This window comes from Sceloporus occidentalis, unplaced genomic scaffold (assembly GCF_023333645.1).
Source record: "Sceloporus occidentalis isolate IW3139 unplaced genomic scaffold, rSceOcc1.0.p SCAF_6, whole genome shotgun sequence".
Taxonomy (NCBI): domain Eukaryota; kingdom Metazoa; phylum Chordata; class Lepidosauria; order Squamata; family Phrynosomatidae; genus Sceloporus; species Sceloporus occidentalis.
Window position 1 is genome coordinate 5,949,307 of NW_028316986.1, and position 24,119 is coordinate 5,973,425.

At 40.9% G+C, this 24,119-nt stretch overlaps 2 protein-coding genes across 3 annotated transcripts in view; one reads left to right on the plus strand and one right to left on the minus strand.

Moving 5' to 3' along the window:
* RP1L1 (RP1 like 1) overlaps positions 1-22,751 on the minus strand; it is a 69,085-nt gene extending 46,334 nt beyond the window's left edge. Inside the window, exon 1 of one of the 2 annotated variants that reach the window (XM_089528797.1) lies at positions 22,511-22,751. The gene's annotated coding sequence lies outside the window, so the exon portion shown is untranslated. Of the gene's footprint in view, positions 1-22,471 lie in introns of both variants that reach the window. The other variant, XM_089528796.1, reaches the window with a different exon arrangement.
* Positions 14,178-24,119, plus strand: part of CUNH8orf74 (chromosome unknown C8orf74 homolog) — a 59,667-nt gene continuing 49,725 nt past the window's right edge. Inside the window, exon 1 of the mRNA XM_089528798.1 lies at positions 14,178-14,291. The gene's annotated coding sequence lies outside the window, so the exon portion shown is untranslated. The remainder of the gene's footprint in view (positions 14,292-24,119) is intronic.

Consider the following 24,119-nt stretch of genomic DNA (forward strand, 5'->3'; position numbering starts at 1 on the left):
ACGGCATCATGGCGCTCCTCTGGCGTTGCATCTGCACAACACAGTGCCAAAAGAGTGCCTTCAAGCCACGGCGGCATGGCTATCACACCTTTTCCAGGGTGCAAAAAGAAGCCGCTTTTTGTGGCTCCTTTTTGAGCCCTGGAAAGGCCAGATAGGAGCCGCAACATGCAGTTGCCACAGCTCCAATCCAGCGCACCAGAAGGCAGCTGCAGGCCACCCCTTAGAGGTGGTCTGCACAGCCCCATAATCCAGCCAGTTTGAAAACAAATAAAATTGAATGTCAGATACATCCAGAGCATGATAAGTATATGATAAAATAAAGTATATGTAATATAACTGTAAATAAAACCATATAAGCCAGCAAGGTGTAGTGGTTTGAGTGCTGGACTATGATTCTGGGAACCAGGGTTCAAATCCCGGCTTGGCCATGTAAACCCATTGGGTGACTTTGGGCAAGTCACATTCTCTCAGCCTCAGAAGATGACAATGGCAAACCTCCTTGGAAGAAACATGAAAAGAAAACTCTGTGACAGGTTCGCTTAGGGTTGCCATAAGCTGGAAATGACATTTAGGCTCACAGCAACAACAAACCATATGAAATGAATTTATATTTATATTAGCGTTTTTAGATTTTATTTGGTCATGTCCTACACTTTCCTTTAATGTCCTACATTTTGTGATACCTTGACTTTCTTTGCGGTCACCCTGTCCCCATCTTGTTAAATAAGTGCAAACTATGCTTGCTATATAAACTCTGTTTTCAGCAGTTGAAGTAAACTGAGGGCCGAGGGAAAATGTGGGAAGAGGAGAGAGAAACTGGGACATTTTCAAAATAGCTGAAAATTTTTCCTTTTCTTAGTTCTGTTTGGGGTAAGTAATGCTTTATGCTTCACAGAGGCTGCATCTGCACTGCAGAAATAATCCAGTTTGACACTGCTTCAACTGCCAAGGCTCAACGCTATGGAATTCTGGGAACTGTAGTTTTTGTGAGACATTTAGCTTTCTCTATCAAAGATCATTGGTGCCACAACAAACTACAACTCCCAGGATCCCACAGCAATGAGCCATGGCAGGTAAAGCAGTGTCAAATTGGATTATTTCTGCAGTGTGGATATAGCCATTGAATTCTTTTTCTGTGTGAAGAAAAAAATATATAGTTTTCTCCATTTTACAAAATTGTTGATTTTTCCTGTTTTTATTTTGTTTTGTTTGTAGGGGGCTACTTTTTGTGGGGGCTTGCTTTCTGCTTAATGACCGGGCAAAACCAAAGAAGTATTCTGCTTTTCTGCTCGTTGGTTCCATTTCTGATTGTTTTGTTTTAATTAAAACTTTATAAAAGAATTCATTTTGTAACTTTTGCCTGACTGAATGATACCATTAACATAACAGGTTAATTTGATACCAAAGAAAACTGTATGATTCTATCATGTTATGTACATAATGCATCCTAAAGTAACAAAGGGATAATCTGCAAAGTTTACTATTTTCATGGGGTTTTTTCCCATTTTTTTCTGAAAATTTCAATCCCTTCCCCCAAAAACTGGAAAAATGGGTCCCTATCCCTGGCTTCAAATTTTTTTATAAATTTTGCATTCCTAATCTCATTTCTAGTTTTATTTTGGTGCCTTCTGTCTTCTCATGTAGCTTTTGATCCATGAAAATGAACATGGCTCATTGGGATCAGAAGAATGAAGAGGGTCTCCTCCCCAGTTCCCAAAATACTTCCATCCTGTGCCATTGAGTCTCATCTCATTTTGCAAAGGTCACTGAGATCTAAACTCCAAGGTATGTTTGATTCTTTGGAGATAATCTCTGCCAAGTTATACCAGCCTTTCAGCTCTGCCTTTGCCTCTTTACCGCAACACTAAGAGGAGGCGTTGTGTAAAAGTTTAATGCGATCACGCGGCCCAAGTTTGGCTTGTCCTTATTTTATCCCAGAGCTGAATGTTTCCAATCTGTAAATAATGCTTCTTCTGCTGGATTGCTCTGGTTACACTTTCAGCCTCCATTCCTGCCCCCTCCTTTATATGAATCCCATTTTGGGAGCAAGGAGGGATATAAATCTCATAAATAAAATAAAAATAAAGAAACAAAATAAACTTTAATCTTCCAAGACGGCCCTTATGTCTCCTGGGCAGAGCTTGGGAAAGCTACTTTTTCAAAACTTCAATGGTAAAACCATACCATCTCAGGATTCTGGGAGTTGTACTCCTCCCAAATGTAGCTTTCCCAAGCACTGCTTCCATATTATGTCTAGTCCGACCTTCAGAGGAAATATCTGAGCCTTCAACTGGGTGTCCTACAACTTTCAGAAGCCTTCATGGGAATTCTGGAAGTTGTCATCTGGATTGCACTGGGCTGGGCTTTCCTAGACATTGCTACTGAAGGACAGTTGTCCACCCCTTGCCCACTAGCCTAGAGGTTTCTAAAGGGCTCAATACTGTCCCCTGTGCTTTCTAACATCTACGTCAAGTTGCCAGGGGAGGTCATCCAAAGTTTTAGGGTTGGGCATCATCAGTATGTTGAAGATGCCCAGCTCTATTTCTCTTTCACAACGGATTCCAAGGTCCCTGTAGAAGTCCTGAATCAATGCCTGTGTGCAGCAAAGGATTGTAAGAGGTGAGCAAAGGGAGGCTCAATACAGACAAAATACAGAAAGGCTGTTGATCAGTAGGAAAGCTAACCTGGGATTGGGTCTATAGCCTCTTTGTGGGGATAGAGTTGCACACTGAAAGATCAAGTCAATCACTTGGGGACAGGAGTGTCACTGTTGGTGTCACCCCAGTGCAGTAACTCATGCTGTCACCACCAGACTACTGGCATAAACACTCCAGTCACCCCCCCCCTCCGCCAGCCAGGCTGTCTCTGCCATAATAAGAATGAGTTGCTGCTGCCACCCAACCTTTTCCGGGCCTGGCAGAGATGCTGGGTGAGTGGGAGAGGGATGCATAGCAATAGCAATAACAAGTACATTTCTATAGCACTTATCAGTAAACTAGCACTACCTAAGTATAGTTTACAATCTGTAAGCCAATTGCCCCAACATCCTAGGTACTCATTTTACCGACCTACAAAAGGATAGAAGGTTGTCAACCAGAATCAAATTTACAAGGCTTTCCCACCTGGCCAACAGACCCACCAGCCCCAGAATGCAGACCCTTCCCACCAGTGATTGCTGGGGATCCATTTTTCTGCTTGGCCAGTGACACCACTAGGCCCAGAAAGAACTGCCAAGAGGCAGCAGCATACCACCCCCACCAGCCGCCACAGCTGATGGACAGCAGAGGTGACCTGGCTGGTGATGGGGGGCAGCAAAAGGGGGGGTCTTTGGACAGGAGAGAGATCATCTCACCAGATCTTCACCCTCATCTGAGGTGTCACCCGGTGAAGACCGCACCTCCCGCACCCTCTAGTGACATCCCTACTTGTGGATACTCTTGGACCCATCAGTGCCCATGCTAGGCCAAGTGGTAGCTATGGCCAAGAGTGCCTTTGCCCAGCTTCAGTTGATGCAACTGCTCCTTTTCCTGGGAAGGGCAGATCTGGCCACAATGACTCCTTTAGTTTTTTGCCGATTAAACAACTATGATGAGTCCTGTGTGGGGCTGCCCTTGAAAAGAGTTCAGAATACATTTATTTTAACCTTGGAAGATAATGATGTATGTGTCTTCTACATGTAAAAATTAATATAAATTTAAAGGTAAGCATAGGTCAAGTACAGATGTAGTATGTAAGTTTATATGAAGTTAAGCAGCAGTTGTGCAACTCCACTTTGTTAAGGAACTGCAGCCTTGTACAACCAAATGTGGATGTACCTATCCATGCTCAACGTCCAGCCTCATGCACAAGTACACACCATACATCATAGAATCATAGAATCATAGAGTTGGAAGAGACCACAAGGGCCATCCAGTTCAACCCCCTGTGATGCAGAAACTCCCAAACAAAGTATACCCAACAGATGGCCATCCAGCCTCTGTTTAAAGACCTCCATGAGCATCAGTGTGCAATGCACATGTCCATCTATGCAGAGCCATGAACAATGGCACCACAGTCAGAACTCTGAATCTGCAGCGCTGAACTGAACATGGCTATTTTACATCAGATAAAATATCCAGCTTTATACATACATAAGACACCAACAAGATTCTGGCAGTAATGCAAATACAAACGTTATCTTTTAAATGTTTTTAAATGCTTATATATAAATTAGTGCTATTTTAATAGGAGAGTTTATTTCCTTGTTTATAAATATATTGTTATGATTATTTCTGGGCTGTATTTTGTTTTAAAGTGCATTGTGAGCTGGTGTGGGTCTCATTTTGGGAGATGGGCAGAATATAATACAGACTGAATCTCCTTTATCTGGAATTCTGAAATCTGAAACATTACAAAAACCAAAACTTTATTCATGGGTGTCTGAGATAGTAACACCTTTGCTTTCTGAAGGTTCATTGAAAACAAGCTTTGTTTCATGCATAAAATTATTGAAAATATAGTGGGCCCTCCACATTCACTGGGGTTAGGGGCTCAGGATCCCTGTGAATGTGGAAAAACCACAAATAAAAAAACAACACACTTTTTAAAAAAACCCTTTAAGGTAACACCTCTCTAGCAATCTCTAGGTCCTCCATCGCAACTCCTGGCAGACACTGACTGTACACTCATGTGTAAGGACCTAGAGATTCCTAGAGGGAACCTATTAATCAAATCTGTGAATAATCAAATCTGCAAAAATCAAAGCCACAAATGTGGACAGCCAACTGTATTTGACAAAATTATCTTCAGGATATGTGTATAAAGTGCATATGAAACATAAATGAATTTTGTGTTTAAACATGGATCCTATCTCCAAGATATCTCATTATGTAGGTATCTACGAAATACAGGTATTCCAAAATAAAAAAAAAATCTAAAATCCAAAAGATCTCTTGTCCCAAGCATTTCAAATAAGGGAGACTCAACCTATACACAAATAAATAAAGATTGGTTGTTGTTCTTTGCCATCAAGCTTACTTCAGGGTTATCCAGATGGTGGTTTTTTAAGCGAGATTATACGAATCATCTCACTCATACATTCTGGTTTTGTTGTTTACACTATTTTTTACTGGAACCACAACTAGGGAACCACATCTCTGTGAGTTCCTTTGCTTATAAGTGCCAGCACGGTGAATAAAGCTGTAGTCGATGATGTATTTGAAACATATTTAAGGCATGCAGAATTTTATCCCAGGTCTATTCACATCAATTATCCACACAACCAACAATGTGAGTCGGGAGAAAACCCAAGATTGATTATCCTGGGTTAAGTGGGGTTTTTTTTGTAGCCCCTCTCCATTTACTCAGGTGCATTTGAAATGCATGTGAACAACAAAGATTCAATCCACTTTCTACTGGGATTATTTTCACCTCCTGAATAACCCCTAGGAACAAGAGAACTCCAAGTCACCCTATTATCAATAGGCCTTATCAGGTCTTGCAAATTCAGGGCAGCCATGGCTTCTTTGATTATATGCATCCACCTGTATTGTAGTCTTCCACTTTTCATAATGCCTTCCACCTTATCAAGCATGATAGTCTTTTCCACTGAATCACATTGTCTCATGATATGTCCAAACTATGGCAGCCTCAGTTTAGTCATCTTGGCTTCTAGGGAGCGTTCAGGCCTGATTTGCTCTTGGACTCATTCATTTGTGCTTTGTCCATGGTATCTACAGAAAGAGTTCTCCTCCAGTGCCCTGACTTTACTGGCCTATATGCTGGTTGGGGGGATTTGGGGAGTAATCATCCAATAATATAATACAGTCCAAAATGTAACTTTGCGAGGTCTGCGGTTTTCCTTACCAAGATTGCTGCAAGAGATGTCACTTGCAAATGAAACCTGCCATGTGGCTTCTTAGCTGTGATTACCTGTGACAGGAGCTTCAAGTATTAAGTACTTTAGCTCTGGCCTGATAGAGCAGTTCACAGCTGAACTAATATACCACACAGCCAGATGGTTTCTGCAAAGGCAGGACATTTTAACCATCAGCAGAAGCTGACAGCCGAAGGGCACCATGACTAAAGAGATTTTTCAGCACAAGGCATAAAACCACCAGCATCAAATCACAGTCAAAAGATTTGGATTCTGTCTAAGAAACTAGGAATCAGTGGTGTATCATTGGAGAAGTTCCAACCAGAGTCTGGGTTTGGACCCCTGGATTTGATTCAACTACTGTATATCAGTGCTAAATTGGGCCACCAACTTTTTTTCCCTGAGAGGTTCCTCATTTGAACACCTGTAATAAACTTTAGTCCTTTGTTTTGATCTTAACTTTGTTTAATTTTTCAATGGAAGTGAATTTATTTTCAAGAATACAGTGCTACTTTTGCTCAACAAGGCATGCCCATGTCACATTGAGAGTAAGAGAAGGAGGCGATTGCTATCCAATGCTGACTTGTTGTTGTGTGCCTTCAAGTTGTTTCTGACTTATGGGGACCCTGAGGCAAACCTGCCACAGGGTTTTCTTGGCAAGGTTTATTCAGATGTGGTTTGCCCTTGCCTTCCTGAGGCTGAGAAAGTGTGACCCAGTGTGGGATTCCATAGCTGAGTGGAGATTCAAACCTTGGTCTACAAAGTTCTAATCCAACACTCAAATCACCACCATGCTAGCTCTCTATGTCCATTTACCAAGAAGTAAATCCTACTGCACTCAGTGGAATTATTTCTGAGTAGTTATATCTATGGGACTGAACAGAAATGGCCGTCCCTTTCTCCTCCGGATCATGGCCATGTCAACCAAAAGGCGTGGCAATGATGCACCTGGAAAAAGGGGTCATGAAATGTGGCTCCTTTCTCCACTGCTGCCAAGGCACCAAGGCAAGTCATTGCTGCACATGCCATCTGAAAGGGCACGCGCCCGGATGCCTGGACAGCGCGGTAGGGCTCGGGAGCATGCACACGCTCTGCTCTCCCAAGCCCTAAAATCGGCCCCAGACCGGCACAAAGCACCAGTCTGTACTGAGCCTATGATTATGTTGTAAGCCTGCAAGCTTGTATCCTCTTACATAGGAGGAAAACTCATCGGACTCTAGGGTCATAGGGTCCTAACAGACACACCCAAATAAAGCTGCTTTGGGCCACTTTGGAAGTTTAAAAGATGCATGCATCCTATGAGGCCGGAAGCTGTGCCAAAGCCACGCTGCAGTCCTAAGGACTGGAGCACAGCTTTGGCGCAGCTTCTGGTCTCTTAAGATGGGTGTGTCATTTAAACAGCATACCTCCAAAGTGACCTGAAGCAGTTTTATTTTGGCCTATCTGTTCAGGCCCTTGCTTGCAAGCAGACATGTTGGACTGTTATGCTGCAATACTGAACACAGCTGTGCAAGAGAAACCAAGAGATCCAATGTGAGGCAGTAGTTTGAGACATTTGAGACTTTAGGAAATTCCTTTTAAAAGCAATAAAATTACTCCTCCAGCCCTGCTCCTGAGTAAACCTAAGTAGGATTGGAAGGCACAAGTAGAATAATAATAATGATTACAGTCAGCATTTCATATCCGCGGATTCTTTATCCACAGATTCAACTCTCCATAGCTTGAAAATATTTGAAAAATATATAAACCCCCCAAAGCAAAACCGGATTTTGCTATTTTATATAAGGGATACCATTTTACTTTGCCATTGTATATAATGGAACTTGAGTATCCATGGATTTTGGTATTGATGGGAGATCCTGGAAGCAAACCTCACCGGATGCCAAGGACCACAGTACTCAGTTTGACAGTTTACCAGGTAACACTGACCAGACTTTTGGACCATCAATGATTAGAATTATATTAATGATTTTCATTCTCTTGAAGAATCTAGGGATCAGTGGGCTATCATTGGATAATGTGGCATGTTCCAAGCAGTGTCACTTTTTATTATTGTACTATTGCAATCCTATCTATGGCAGTTACTGTATATATTCATGTATAAGTCTAGAAATTTTAGTCAAAAAATTGACCCCATTGACTTATCCATGGGTCAATGCAAGTACTGTACTTTAACTCGTATAAAAAAAAAGGGACCATCTTCTGGTGAAAAGCAAGAGTGCAATCTGTCCTGAAATCACTGACCCTGCTCTACTCTCTCATCCATCCAGCCTTTAGTGTGAGCACAAACAGTTATGCCTGCCAGAAGTTTGTAAATACTTTGCCATCGTTTTTCTTTGTTTAGATCCTTTGTTACATGCTATTGGTTTTACCCGCAGCTTATCAATGAGTCATATCAAAATCCATAATTTTGACCCCCAAACCTGCCCTCGACTTATACACGAGGTCCACCTATAGTCAAGTATATACGGTATGTTCAGATGTATTGTCAATTCATTTGGAATTGTTTCTAGAGCACCTCTCACTATTTGGATCATAGATGTTTTCTCCTGTTGGAGAGACTGAATCTCAGTTTACAGGTCTCAGTAGTTCATATTTTCTCTCTCTTTGTCTTTGATTCTGCTGTCTTTTTGCTGTGTTGTGCTCTGAAAAAACAGGACTCAAGGCAGCTTTACTGTTGTTAATTGCCATCAAGTTGACTTTGACTTATGGTGACCTTATGAATGAGAGACCTCCAAGTCAATCCATCCTCAATAATCCCTCTCAGGTCTTGGCAGACTCAGGGCCATGGCTTCCATGACTGTGTTTATCCATCTGGAATGTGGTCTTCCCTTTTCCCTACTGCTTTCTATCTTATCAAGCATTACTGTCTTCTCATGATATGGACATGATATACAATCATGTCTTTTCATAATATAGCCAAAATACAGTAGTCACAGTTTAGTCATCTTGGCTTCTAGGGAAAGGCTTGATTTGCTCTAGCATCCATCTGTTGGTCTTTTTAGTAGCCTGGGATATCTGTAGAACTCTTCACCAGCATCACATTTCAAATGACTTGATTTTCTTCACTGTCCAGCTTTTACAACCATACATAGAAATGGGGAATGGGATGCCATGGACATTCCTAAACCATAATATTCAGTGACATATCTTTGCACTTCAGGATCTTATCTAGTTCCTTTATAGCTGCCTTTCCGAGTCCTTGCCTTCTTTTGATTTCTTGACTTCAGTCTCCATTCCAATTAATCACTGAGCCAAGATATGGAAAATCTTGAACTATTTCAATGTCCACATCATCTGCTTTAAAGTAAATAATCTATGGTCATGAATTTTCTTTTCTTAATGTTCAACTGTAAACCTGCCTTTGCACTTTCTTCCTTGACTTTCTTCAGTAACTGTTCTAATTCTTTGTTATTTTCTGCTAGTAGTATGGCAGTTTACAAGGACCTAAATCCTATTAGTAGTTCTGATTAGAAAAGAACCACTGAATCAACTGGCTTTGCCTATTGGTTGACTCAGCTGTCAAGAACAGATTCAGTTAATCTATTCTAGTTGGCACTATGTGACAGGATTCCAGCCAAATACAAGAATTAAAATGTACAAAAGTCTACATTCAATTCAAATTAAACTATTAAGCTTGTTTTCCGCTGATCCAAAAAACACAACATAAACCAGTGGATTCAAATTACAAGAAAAGAGATTCCAACTAAACATTAGGAAGATTTTTTTCCACTGTAAGATTGGTTAAACAGCAGTATGGACTATCTTCATTTTTGGAGATTTTTAAAACGGAGGCTGGATGGCCATCTGTTGGGAGTACTTTGATTGTGAATTCTTGCATGGCAGAATGGGGTTGGACTGGATGAACCTTGTAGTCTCTTTCAACTCTGTGATTCTATGAGTTATCCTTTAATTGTGCTACATAGCCCCTGGGTTGAATGACAATGTCACTCAACTGAACCAAGACACCAAATGTGCACCTAAATGCATAGTCAAATGTGCGGTTTTTCAATTCCACTGCCAAACAGTTCTGACAGCCAAAAGGTTCTTCCTGCCTAGGGAGTCCTGGCAGCACAGTGGTTAAATGCTGGTATTGCAGCCACTCACTCACAGTTGCAAGGTTGTGAGTTCGATACCAGCCTGGCATTCTTCTGTAGGTCACTAAAATGTGTGTGCTTAAGTGCACTGATAAGCAGTATAGAAACATACTTGCTATTGCTAATGTTTTGGTGGAATCTCTTTATTTGTCATTTGAATCCACTGGTTCATGTCCTAGATTCTGGAATAGCACAAAACATGACATCCCTTCAGATATTTAAAGACTGCTATAATATCACTTCTCAATCTTCTCTTCTCCAAGCTAAACATACACAGCCTCCTCTTAAAGTTTGATGATTCTATCAATAACATGAAAAACAATTTAAAGTTTCCAAATGATCAAAAGCGTTTTTGATTATAGTTGGATTAATCCAACTAATATAGGCAGAAATAATCTAGTTTGAGACCACTTTAACTGCCCTGGCTCAATGCTAGGGAACCCTGGGAACTGTAGTTTATCGTGGCACTACAGCTATCTCTGGCATAGATGGCTAAATGCCTCACAAAACTACAGCTTCCACAGTTGCCCAGCATTTAGCCAGGGCAGTTAAAGCAGTGTCAAACTGGATTATTTCTGCCGTGTGTTCTTTCTGTGTGCAGTGTGTTATTTCTGGGTATGTTTAGCCTGGAGAAGTGAAGTTTAAGAGATTATATGGTAGCCCTGTTTAAATATCTGAAAGGGCTTGTTTTCTGCTGCTCCAGAGAATAGGATGTGGAGCAATGCATGCAAACTACAGGAAAAGAGATTCCATCTAAATATTAGGAAGAAGTTCCTGACGGTAAGAGCTGTTTGAGAGTGAAACACACTTCTTTGGAGGTTTTAAAACAGAGGCTCAATGGCCATCTGTTGGGAATGCTTTTATGGTGCCTCCCTGCATAACAGAATAGAGTTGGACTGGATGCCCCTTGAAGGTATCTTCCAACTCTATGATTCTATGAAAAACAGTACAATTAAAATGTCACAAAAAAGAAAACATTTCGAGAAATACCTCTGTGGGTATCTCCTCAAGAAGCATTCTTTGGAAGATGGAAGGATCTCGACATGTGGTTGACTTATAAAGACATTTTAATTAAATCAAGTAATAATACATATGAAATGAAACCGATTGAAAATTTAAAACAACTTGACCCCAAAATACATTGGTATCCTTATATGCAGATTAAAGAAAGATTTAAAATAGATCAAAACCTGCAAGACTTTGAAAAAGAAACTTCGGACTTGTCAAAAATTTTGTTACATACAGTTGATAAAAAGACTGCTACATTACATAAATCCCTTAGAGAACTTGAACAAGAAAAAGAACCTGTTTTGGATACAATGATAAAATGGGCCTCAGATTTGCAAAACACCATAGAGATGGACAGTTGGAAGAGTGCAAGAGAAAGGACTAAAAATGTACTAAATGCCAAAACCTCCGTGAAAACTATTGGAAAATGGAACACAGATGGTATTTGACGCTGAGTAAGATAACAAAAATTTACAAAACAGGCCCGGGTCTATGTTGGAAATGTGAAAAGGCACCAGGGACTTGGATCCATGTTTGGTGGAAATGCCCAAAACTAAAGTTGTACTGGAAAAATATACACAGAGAAATTGAATGTATTCTTAAACTGAATTTTGAAATGAGACCAGAAATGTATTTACTGAATATGTTAGATAAAGTTCCTGCACAGATCAAAATTAAACATGGGAGAACAATACTATATTTAATAACCGCCGCCAGAATTACATGAGCCCAATATTGGAAAAGTCATATAGTGCCTGATTTGGATCTTTGGTGGGGAAAAATCTATGAATTCCGAGAGATGGACATTCTAACTGGCCCTTTATCCAACAAAGACATTACACCAATAGAGGAAGAGCGGGACCAGATGATGAAAAATTGCAGGTTAGAGAACAGAAGAATGCAGACACAATAACCAATAAGCAACTTTTTTTTCAATATAACATTTAGGAAATGGTATTATTTGGGAGAATATACTTCGAGGTAACATGAAGTAAAAGGAGAACATGATATAATATATATAAAAAAGAGAGAATATTGAAACGTGTAGGTATAGTGTTTGGGAATTGTTTTTAAAGTGATTTTAGAAGTACCGAGCTGTAAACTTCAATATATCTTCTGATACTATGTAGTAATCTGAAGCTTTTTTATTGTTTTTGTATGTAAAATGCTTTATAAATAAAAATAAAAAATATCACACCATTGTATTAAAAACCTTTTCTTTAAATCCATTTGGTTCTGTAAAGTCCATTGGTAGAAAAAAGAACCAGTTCTTATGGTGGTTGCACAGGTGCCACTGGGGAACAGCAGCTTGTGTTTCAGCCACCCTTCTCCTGGAGAGGCTTATTAAGGAGGCAAGATGATGCCTTAGCCCTTGGCATTTCTCCACCTCTTGAAGCTGCAGCCAATGAAGTCAAGCTGCAAAGAGGAAACGTGAGCAAGGAGGCTGATCCCACATCACATGTTTTGCATTACTGAACTATTCTGTAAGAGTGGAGGGAAAGGCAGGGAGGCAGGGTGTTTTAGGTTGACAGCCACACATCACCTGCATCAGGCGTAGGCAAAGCATGTTGCATGGGCCAGATGCAATCTGTGGCCATGAGCAGTCTGTGGGCCACATGCAGACCCAAGATCCTTTCTGTATTCCTCTGGTGCTTTCCAGACTTCTTTTAAAAAAAGTCATATCCAGCCACTACAATATGATGACTGGCCACTCTATCAGGAATGGACAAATTGGGGCCCTGAGGTCAGATGTGGCCGCCTAGGCAGTGTTGCCAATTTCGCGACTTTCACACGAAAACGGCGACTTTTCAGAGCTTTTCGTGTGATTTTCGCGCCTGGCTCTATTTCAGTGCCTTTTCCGCAACTTTGGCCCATTTCAGCTGCAGACTGCTGCAGAGCAACCAACCCTTTGGAGTGTAACAGTTTTCAGCCAAGAGGGCTGGAGAAAAAACTCTCTCTCTCTCTCTCTCTCTCTAATGACTTCCTCTGAGAGCCAAGACGGAGCAAGCCCAACCAACTCCAACTGTTTGGAGGAATCACATTCACACTAACAGTTCAGCCAATCAGAGAGAGGACAGTGATTATTGCCCCCCCCAGGCATTCTCAGGCTCCAGGGGCGAAGCTAAGTGGCTGCAGTGCTGGAGAGAGGCAGGGAGTGAGGGATCTTGGCTGGCTTAATCCCAATTGCCTTGGATTTCCAAGTCAGAAATAAGTTTTAAGGCACACAAAGGCAATACTTGATCATGGTATCATGGCTTGATGTTGTGGACTTCTATGTGTGCCTGAGAGTGACATTTGAATTTATGAATTCCTGAGCTTGGGCAGAGTGCCCCAAGCCTACCTCTCAGGGTCGTTGTTGTACTGTGAGGACCATTTGGGTTGTGTGGTGTGAATGTGATGTCCCTGAGTGTGTGTGTTAGTGATTAAATATGCCTCTGAGCATGGGCAGAGCACCTGGTAAGTTGGCATCCCTGCCCTGTCTTCCCAGAATTTTGTTTTGTGGCTCTCTTTTCGTTCCCTTTTCCATTGAAGAAATAATCCAGTTTGGCACTGCTTCTAACTGCAAGGCTCCCTGCGATGATGGGATTCTGGGCACAACAAACCACCAAGCCCAGAATTCCATGCATGGAGCCCTGGCTGCCGGTAAAAGCAGTGTCTCAACATGTCACAACAAACTACAATTCCCAGGATTCCCTGGTTTGACAAGGGAATTGCCTCCACGCTTCCAGATCACAGCCCCAGAGAATGAGTCTACAGGATATCAGTGTTGCCAGTTTAAGTCCGCTTCTTCAGCTGCATTTGGATTTAATAATGATAATAATAATAATAATGGATGATGATAGAGAGATCTTGTAGCACCTTTGAGCCTCACTGAAAAAAAAGTTGGCAGCATGAGCTTTCCTAGACTTAAGCGTATTTCCTCAGATGCATGGGAATTGTAGTTCATTGTGGCACCAGAGCTCTTTCTCACAAAACTACAATTCCCAGGGTTCTCTAGCACTGAGCCAGGGCAGTATAAACAGTCTCAAATTGGATTATTTCTGCAGTGTGTCTTGGACCCAACTCAAGTTGCATCTTCACTCACATTTTAACTGCCATGGCCCAGTGCTATGAAATCCTGGGAACTGTAATTTGTTGTCACACCAGAGTTTGCTGAGAGAGAAGGTTAAATGTCTCACAAAACTACACTTCCCAGGGTTCCCTAGCACTGAGCCAGGGCAGTTAAAGCAGTCTCAAACTGGTTTATTTCTGCAGTGTGTCTTGGACCCAACTCAGGCTGCATCTTCACTCCTATGGTTGCCATAAGTCAGGAGCTCCAAACCGGGACAAATGTAGGACAAACGTAGGGCAACATTTTAAAATGTAGGACACATTTTTAAAAATGGAGGACGTGCAAAAAATTGAGGGTTTTTTAAAAATGTTAATATAAATGCATGGTTTTTAGGCATGATCAAAATGGAGGACATTTTGGCATTATTCCTAGACAGATGGCAGAAATGGACTTGCCCTCGGGTTCAATTGTACTTCTCAGAAGTGTGTACTGTACTTGGTCAAGGGACTGTGGTTTTTCTTCGCTGTGCATGAGTTTGTAAAAATCACAGCAAGTTACATTGGCCGTGCCTCAGAGGCTTGTTGATATCAATATCACCATCATCATCATCATCATCATCATCATCGGCCAAGAAAGGCAGACTTGTTAGCATTCAAAGCACCATAAATACACAAAAAATGCACTTGCAGATATTTAATAATAAAAAATAATGGGGAAAAAATAAAAAACAAGGCAGGGGTGTATATATTTCATAATAAAAATTAATAAAATAAAATAAAACAAGCAATAATAAAAATTAATGAAATAAAATAAAACAAGCAATAATAAAAATTAATGAAATAAAATAAAACAAGCAATAATAAAAATTAATGAAATGAAATAAAAAGCAATAATAAAAATTAATGAAATAAAATAAAACAAGCAATAATAAAAATTAATGAAATGAAATAAAAAGCAATAATAAAAATTAATAAAATAAAATAAAACAAGCAATAATAAAAATTAATGAAATAAAATAAAACAAGCAATAATAAAAATTAATGAAATGAAATAAAAAGCAATAATAAAAATTAATGAAATAAAATAAAACAAGCAATAATAAAAATTAATGAAATAAAATAAAATGCAATAATAAAAATTAATGAAATAAAATAAAACAAGCAATAATAAAAATTAATGAAATAAAATAAAAACAAGCAATAATAAAAATTAATGAAATAAAAAAAATAAAAAGCAATAATAAAAATTAATAAAATAAAATAAAATAAGTATTTTATATTTTAAAAAATAATTTAAAAAACCCAAAAAACCAAGGCAGACCTAATGGCCACTGACTCAGCTTTCCTCCTCCTCCTCCTCCTCCTCCTCCTCTGGCCCAATTTGGCCCTGGCCTTCAGGCACCCTTCCTCCAGCTCATTCCTCCTCTCCCCCCCTCCTCCTTAGGATGGCTGGCGTGTGCACGTGCGCAGAGGGAAGCGGTGCAGGTGCGCGCACGGAGGGAAGCGGTGCAGGTGCGCGCACGGAGGGAAGCGGTGCAGGCACGTGGAGAGGGAAGCGGGGTAGGCGCGCGCGCTGCTGCTGGCCCCTACTGAGGCCTGGGCGGCACGCGCCAAGGAGCCCATCCTCTTTGGCCAGCCGGCCAATGGCTGGCTGGCCAAAGCAAGGGACGAGCTCCTGTTTTGGAGCCCCGTGCACGCGCGCGGGTGGACAAGCCCTGACGCGGTGGCGGCGGCGCTTCTGCTGCCGAGGAGGAGAAGGCGGAGCTGGAGGAGGAGGTGGGTTGGCGCTGCCCAGCCCACCACAAAGAGGAGGAGGAGGTGGGTTGGCGCCGCAGCCAGCCGCATTAGCGGCAGCGGCTATGGCCACAGGAGGAGTGGACCCCGAACCGGGAACAAGGCATGGGGCCCCCCCAACCGGACTGTGACCGGGAGAGGCCCCCCAAAAGCGTGATTGTCACGGGGGCCGCCGGGTTATGGCATCCCTATTCACTCCAGACTCCAGAGACAATCCAATTTCATACTGTTTTTACTGCCATGGCCCAGTGCTATGAAATCCTGGGAATTGTAGTTTGTTGTCACACCAGAGTTTGCTGAGAGAGAAGGTTAAATGTCTCCGAAAACTAGAATTCCCAGGATTCCCTAGCACTGAGCCATGGCAATTAAAAGGGTGTCAAACTGGATTTATTTCTGCAGTGCGGTTGCAGCCTAACACATTTCTATTTGTCACAAAGCTTCCTGAACCCCCTTCATGTCAAAATAAATATCTTAAAAGGACTGAAACATTCTTTGTTTGGTTCAATGGTGATTTTGAGGGTTGAAATAAGTTACAATTATTTTTATTCAATTATGTTTACGTTTATTTGCAAAACATCCGCCATTTTAACATTATGGGAATTTTCCGGGAATTGTGACTGAATATTCCGTGTGATGGGGGGAATTCAGCGTGTTTTGGACAAACATTTTTGGGAATTATCTTCGAGGCTTGTTGGCAACACTGCTCCTAGGAGTGGTTTTGTAGGCCTTGACCCCTACACACTTCCCAGACTGGCTGGAAGCCTCCATCATCATCATCATCATCATCATCATCATCATCGTTGTCGTCATTATCCTGCTTCCCCCCGAATTGGCACTCAAAGAGGCTTACAATTCACAAGAACCATACAATTAAAAACATAAAAAGTGAGAACTATTACAGTATCAAAACACATCACTTATTAAAAATAAAATAAAATGCTCTTTAAAAAGATAAAAGTGCTTAACAACAGTAACCCCAGCGGCAATGATGGAGAAACTCCCAGCAACTTAAAGAAAGAATTAGGAAAGGGATGAAGGGAACAGAAAACAATGAAAATAAAAGACTGGGTAAAAAAGATGGGTAAGACAGAATAAATAAAAGAGAAAATATAAGGGATAAAAATGCCTTGGTTTAATTGCACACAATTAGAACAGTGGAGCATGAAATGGATAAGGAAAAATAATGAATGTAGAGAATAGTCAAGATTTGAAAAGATGATTATACAAAGGAAAAATAAAGAACAGAATGAAATGTTAAAAGGTACCACAAGTGAAATTTATAAACTATTATTGGAAACTGAAGAACAAAATGATCATCTTACATAAATATGGAACTATGGTTTGGAGCAACCAATGAGCAAACAGAGCTGGGGGAAATATGAGACTTACATATGTTGAAAAATATACCTGTAAGAATAAAAGAAAATTATTATAAATTGGTTTGGAGATGGTTCCTGACTCCAGTAAGATTAAATCAAATAGATAAGAAATGTTCTGCTGGCGTGGTTGCCAGGAAACTGACACCTATATTCACATGTAAAGGAGTTGTATGTATGTACAGAAGTTTTGGCAAATGGTATTTGAAGAGATACGAGAAATAACGGGACAAGATCTTGAAATAAGCCCAGGCATTGGATTATAAGTTTATGATAAGGTTAACTGTACTCAAGTGATTAAGGATTTGATTACAAATTTATTAACAGCAGCAAAATTAATAATACCAAGAAAACGGAAGACTCAAAGTATTTACCAAACAGAGGAATGGTATAAATAAGTTTGGGATATTGCTATCCATGATAAATTGACATGTAGACTTAGTTTAAAAAAGATTATTGAAAAATAATGACTTTGAAGATGAATGGAAGAAATTACAGAGTATGATTTTTTTTTTTTTAAGAAAAAAGGGGTATGTACCTCGACAAGAGTCATTGCAATTTTGTAAAACTGATTAATCAAATGGTATAGTGGGTGAGGTTATAGTTTGATTAATTAAATGTTATTATTATTATTATGGTATAGTTGATGACAGCCAGCATGGCGAAGCGGTTTGAGCATTGGACTAGGACTCTGGAGAAATCCTGGTCCAGCCATGTAAACCCTTTCTCAAGGCTCAGCCATGTAAACTCAAGTTATACTTTCTTAACCTCAGAGGATGGCAGGGGCAAATCCCCACTGAAGAAGGGTCTCTCCTGAAGATCTCAGAGACCGAGGGAGATACGATCTGCAAAATAGCCATGGGTCAGATTTTATCTTTTACATAGGGTCTGTACAGAATACCCCTAAGGGACGGCCTGTAGCCACCTCTTTTAGCACCAGATCTGGGCCGTGGCAACCGCACACTGTAGCCCCGATCTCACGTTTTCATGGCACAAAAAGGAGCTCAAAAAGTGGTTCCTTTCTGCACCACAGAAAGGGTGCCATAGCTGCCGGTGCCATGGCTTTTCCCTGATCCTTTGGCACATGTAGATGCAGCGCCAGAGGACTGCCGTGACAATGCCAGCCATGTGGTGCAGCATGCGGCATCATGCTAGCTTGGAGGCAGAGTTGGGATGTGCATCATGTGGGCAGTCTGTACAGTCTCATAGTTTGCAGGATCCTCTGCAACGTTTAACATTTTTTAAAAAAAACCTCTGACCATATCATAGTTTTATGTATCATGTAGTCTCTGTAGTTCCATCTCCTGAATGTATCTTCCCCAAACCAACATTTTAACCAACACAGTCCCCCCAACATAGCCTGATTTCCAGTTGTCAGAAGGATGCATTCAGCAGTTTTTCTGTAGTTGGATAAACTGATACACACATCTGCAGGGACCTTCTGAAGCTCTTGGAGGTCAAAGCAGACCTTTGTGTCCAGCTAAAGGAAATTAGCTGGATGGATCACCACCAACACAAAAATGGCCATTGGGGAAACAGGAGCTGCATTGCTTACATGACAATATTCAGAATGAAATCCCAACCTTTTAAAAGTTGGTGTTGTTGCTGCTGTTGTTGTTACTATTATTAATATGCCACCCTTTCCCCCAAAACTGAGACTCAGGGCGGCTCACAAAGTTGGGGGGGGGGGTTGACCAAAAAAAGTGAGTTGCAAGGGTGTGAGTCTGGCTTAACACCATCATAGTTCCCCAACAAGGATTCTGGATCCTGTTTTTCCATGTCAGATTTGAGCCACCATGGACCTCACGGATAGGGAAGTGGGTGGACCGTGGGTTGGATGTCGTCCCTGCCCTTCTCCTTGTTCCCCCGCTCAGCATTTCCTCTTTGGTAAATAATAATAAAAAATAGTTGCAGCACTATAAGTGCCATTACTATGTATTGTGCTTTACTGACTACATGGATAGGTCCTTGCCCCATGAGGATTACTATCTAAAACCTAAAATCAGATACAGGGGAGGCCATTGAATGAGAAAAAGACTTGAGAGGTGAGAGGTCAAGAAGGGGAATAAATATAGATTTGTTTTTGTGAACACAAGTTAAGAGGTTTGTCTTAATAGATGTGAAGACAATGTGAATTCTGAAAAAGGCCTTTTTGAAGGAACCTACAAGGAAGTCTTCTTGATCTGTTTGTGCTCAAAAAAATCTATCCTGACCATGTTCTTCCACAATTATTTCAGATTCACCAGTAAACAGAACAACGTCCTCATGATACAGCGAAGAGTTGCTTATCATCATAAGGAACCTTTTCATCATCTAGGAACAATGAGGCAGCAGCAATTCCTGCTTCAATGGCTTAAAGTAGTAGTAGTAGTAATAATAATAATAATAATAATAATAAGGATTTATTTATATCCCGCCCAATCACAGGGAATCCGGGCAGGTTACAACCATAAAAGAGTGCAATATAACACAATACAGTACAAACAAAATCAGAAAAATACATCATAGAATCATAGAGTTGGAAGAGACTCCAAGGGTCAATATAGCCCAACCTTTTTCCTACCATGCAGGAATACACAATCAAAGCACTCCAATAGATGGCCAACCGGCCTCTGTTTGAAAACTTCCATAGAAAGAGACTCCATCAGACTCCGAAGCAGAACCTTCCATTGCCAAACAGTTCTTACCATCAGGAGATTCTTCCTAATGTTTAGATGGAATCTCTTTTCCTGTAGCTTCCATCCACTGTTCTGTGTTCTAGTCTCCAGAGCAGAAGAAAATAAGCTTGCTATATTTAAACATGTCACCCCTTAACCTTCTTTTCCCCAGTCTAAACACACCCAGCTCTCTAAGTCACTCTTCACAGGGCATGTTTTCCTGGCTTCTTAAACTTTTACAGAGTCAGCAGACAGGTACAAATTAGTAATGTAAGCAGCTAGTAGGACTCTTTCTTCCAGTCACACAGATCTGTTCCATTAACAGACCATAATGGTTAATGCTGTTGATATAGTCTTATCCCCACTTGAGCATGGTTATTAGTCAAATGCTGTATATACTCATGTAAAAGTCTAGAAATATCAGTAAAAAATTGACCCCAAAAATCTGACTTATCCACAGGTCAATGTAACTCTTGTTAAAAGGCAAGAGTGGTGAAAGGCAAGAGTGTAATCTCTCCTGGAAGCACTGACCGCCCTCTGTTCTCTCATCCATCCATCATCCATTTGTCACTCAGACACATAAACCCACAAAACATATTTTCTTGTTTGAAAACGAAGACAGAAGTCTAGCTTAAGGAGATGGTTTAAGGTCCTTTTAGTCTAGATAGCTTGGTTTTACCCAGAAGACAGATGCAGAGTAGAGGGTGAACCCTGCACCACCAGGATCAGGAGAGAAGAGGGAAGTTATGTAAATATATACTGTATATATTCCTGTATAAATCTAGAAGTTTTAGTAAAAAAAATTGACCCCCAAAAATCTGACCTGACTTATCCACGGGTCGATGTAAGCACAGTGCTTCAATGCTTGTAAAAAAAAGAACCATCCACTGGTGAAAGGCAAGACCGTAATCTGTTCTGGAAGCACTGACCTCCCCTCTTCCTCTCCATCCATCCAGCCTTTAGGGTGAACACAAACAGTTATGTCTGCTGGAATTTTGTAAATTCTTTAACATTGTTTTCCTTTGCTTCATCCTTTAGATCCTTAGTTGCATGCCCCTAGGTTTTACCCCTGACTTATCCATGGGCCATATCAAAATCCATAATTTTGAACCCAAAACCTGGCCTTATATATGAGGTCGATTTATAGTTGAGTATATACAGTATTCATTATATTCAAATTCTGCCTTTCCTCCAATGAACTCAAGGTGATATATGTAATTCTTCTCCTGTCTACTTTTTACTTACAACAACCCTGTTAAGTGAGTAAGGCTGTTGTACTTTGGACATATCATAAAATGACGTGACTCATCGGAAGGAACAACAATGCTCGGAAAAGTGGAAGACAGTAGGAAAAGGAGGCAACCATACTACAGGGGGATTGATCCGGCCAAGGCGGCCACAGCCCTGAGTTTGCAAGATGTGAACAGTATAGTTGATAACTGAGAGCCTTGGAGATCTCTGTTCATAGGGTTGCCATGCGCTGACGTCAACTTTACGCCAAATAAAACTACAAATGCATTCAACATATTCAAACTCTACCTTTCTTCCAATGAACTCAAGGTGGTATATCTGGCTCTCCTCCTGCTTAGCATTTCCTTTCAACAACCCTGTGAAGCAGGTCAGACTGATTCAGAAGATGACTGGTTCAAATTGAACTTTCCAAGCTCAGTGGGAATTAGAACCCAGATCTCAGAGGTCAGCATTCCATGTGAAAGTCATTTTAAGCAGCTTCAGAAGACTAAGGACGCATCTATACTGTGGAAATAATGCAGTTGGAAGCCACTTAAATAGCTCCATCCTATGGAATTCTGGGATTTGTGGGTTTGCAAAATTTTCAGCCTTCTTTGCCAAAGAGGGCTGGTGCCTCACAAAACTACAGCTCCCAGGATTCTCTAACATGGAGCCTTGGCAATTAAAGTGGTATTAAATGGCATTATATTTTCAGTGTTGAACCAATCCTCACATTGTACTCTTAAGTGCATTTAGCATCCCAGAACTGTATGTTATGTGCCGATCTCTCGCAGCACCAAACCCTTAAATGTTGTGCCCTAAACTCCCCAATTTTGTAGCCAAAATCCATTTGATAAATTAGATTCCCCTAGATTCTCAAGAAATTCATCACATTTCCTATAATGCAAAATAATTATGGTTGTCTAAAAGAAACCTCTTATATTAAACAAAATGGCATTGGGGCATTATTAAAGTGATCACCACAACCATGAACTCAAGAAACTTGCTAGTTGAAACAATAATAATGCAAACAAAGTCATTTTTCTGAGAATGGCCCATATCACACCGAGTATAAAGGTCCTTAATACTTGGTGTGATATGGAGACCAGGGTTCAAATCCTGGCTTGGCCATATAAACCCAGTGGGTGACCCTGGGCAAATCATCCTCCAAGGATGGCAATGACAAACCCACCTTTAAAGAAACTTGACAAGAAAACCCCATGATAGGGTCACCTTAGGGTCGTCATAAATCAGAAATTACTTGAAGGCACACAACAACAACGATAAATGAACTGAGGGTTGCAACCCTGAATTAAATACCAAGCTCTTTGACAAAACTCTGTTGCAAACCCATCTTCAATATAAGCATGGAAATAAAAATATAGCTTTTTAAAAAAAACTTACATCAGTGAAGATGGACTCCAGAGCATCACTGTCTCCCACCTTTCTCTGACCCAAATCAAGGTCTGTATATCTCTCCTCTTCCAAAAAAGCAATAGCAAACAAAGAACTCCAGCATTCCCAAGGGAGCCTGTTTTCAAACCAAGGAGGTGGTTGCAACATCTGGAGGGCGCCCCATTGATTTCCCTGAGGCTGGTAGGAAAGGATCTCAGGAAGGTTTGTAAATCAGTCCATCCATCATGAGTTGAACCTAGCCTCCCGTCGGCCTACGTGAGAAGAAGAAGAGACCCACTTCTCTTGCAATAGGAGAAGAAAGTGCTACACTGTTCTTCCTGTTCAGTGGCTGTCCTAAATGGGATTAGGATGAGCAGAAAAGCAGATTAGGTCACAGGCACCATCTGTAACCATGAGGCTAATGCGGTTATGAAGATTATTAGCTTTGCCATGGGAACAGCTGAGGGGCTCCCTTGGTTGCAATGGATCATGTCTCCATGGCCTCAAAAGGATGGGCTGATATGATAATGGAATCAACAGAACTGAGATTCCCAGAGGCCATCCAGTCCAACCTGCCACATCCATAGCACTCCTAGGAAGCGGCTATACAATCTCTGCTTAAAAGCTTCACTGTTGCTGTTGTTGAATTCAAAGATATAGCCGTGTTAGGTCTGATTCTCATTACCTTTTAAACTGGATCGCAAATCGGTTTGAACCGGTTCAAATGACCCTGGTTCCCACTTGAATTTATTTGCTGAAGTGGAGAGGGGAGGGCATATACTGGACCCACTTAATCCACATCTTTTTGACACTGATGTTTTCCGCGTCTTTTTGGATAAATCGATTCTGCGCAAGTGTGAACCAGATACGGATCAGAATTGATTTAAATTTGCCCTTCCGCTGGCTGGAGCAGGTTCATTTTGAACTGATTCATTTATGAATGTGAACCACAATTGGGTAATTTTACAGAGGAAAATGCAATTGGGGCAAATGTAGTGGGAACCATATTCTGCTGTCAAATAGATCCATTGATTCAGATTGCAAACCCCTTTTTTTGTAAGTGGGAATGAGGCCCTGGTCTGTAGAATCAGTACATAGAGAGACCTTTGAGACTAACTGAAAGAAAGAAATTGGCAGCATGAGCTTTTATAGATTTCAGTTTACTTCCTCATGCATCTGAGTCTCAAAGGTGCTACAAGATGTCTCTGTTGCTGTTGTTGTGTGCCTTCAAGTCATTTCTGACTTACGGAGACCCCAAGACCCTATTACAGGGATTTCTTGGCATGTTTCTTCAGAGGGGATTTGCCACTGCCATCATCTGTGGCTAGGAGAGTGTGACTTGCCCATGGCCTCCCAGTGGGTTTACATGACCCAGTCAGGATTCGAACCCTGGTCTTCAGAGTCCTAGTCCAACGCCCCAACCACTACGCCACTCTGGCTCTCACACAAAGGGTTAAAAACATAATCCAGTCTGCACTAAAATGGAAAAATTGAAGGTTAACCTATGTTTGAAGAGTGACTGTTGAAACAAGCTGATATGGTGGAAATTAATAAAATTAATAAAAAATTAATTAATGATTTTTTAAAATCATTAAAAAAAAGTGGAGAAATAATAGACTCAAGTTAGAAACTACTGGAAAACAATTTTCATAACATC